We start from the raw sequence: 613 nt of genomic DNA, 5'->3' as shown, positions 1-613 counted from the left end.
GCCGAACCCCTCTTAACTATAACATTTAAATTCATTTTAATGGCTAGTCAGTTACAATGGTAATACTTGAAAATATCTTTTAGTTGCTTTGGGAACACATAGGGGGAATTACATACAGCTATAATATGTCTGCATATATATGTGCATGTGCATTTATTTATTTATTTTTTACTCATTTAGCACTCTTTTATTCCAGTTGGGAGGAGCTCTCTGAATGAAAATTAGCCAAACATTTAGTGTGGGCTAAGTAGTGCAAAGCAATGTTGTAGAGGCTGAGAAGAATTAACCTGACTTCGTTGAACAGGACAGAACCGTATCTAATAAGACCTATCAGTAAAGAGTGGTTCTGTGATGAGTACCAGACACCGTTAACAGCTTAGGAATTTGGAAGAGAAATAAGTATCTGTTGGGTAAGGTTGGTTTGGTGTAAATGGTGATTCTGGGTATAGAATGAAAGCTCACTTCTAGGATCTGATGTGAATGGGGAATTGAGAACACTGGTATAATTAAAAGAAGACAGTAGAGAGGTTTGGAGAGAGAAGTTAAGCCAGGTTCTGAGATCCTTACAGATCAGGCCAAGGTATTTGAACTTTCTTCTGTTTTGGGGAATAAT

General features: G+C 37.0%; 1 protein-coding gene across 1 annotated transcript in view; it reads left to right on the top strand.

Annotated features, from left to right (window-relative positions):
* Window positions 1–613, top strand: part of INTS8 (integrator complex subunit 8) — a 57415-nt gene that overhangs the window by 15146 nt on the left and 41656 nt on the right. The window lies entirely within an intron of this gene.

This window comes from Propithecus coquereli, unplaced genomic scaffold (genome assembly GCF_000956105.1).
Source record: "Propithecus coquereli isolate 6110/MARCELLA unplaced genomic scaffold, Pcoq_1.0 Scaffold2, whole genome shotgun sequence".
Taxonomy (NCBI): Eukaryota; Metazoa; Chordata; class Mammalia; order Primates; family Indriidae; genus Propithecus; species Propithecus coquereli.
This window is presented reverse-complemented; position numbering and strand designations above follow the sequence as displayed.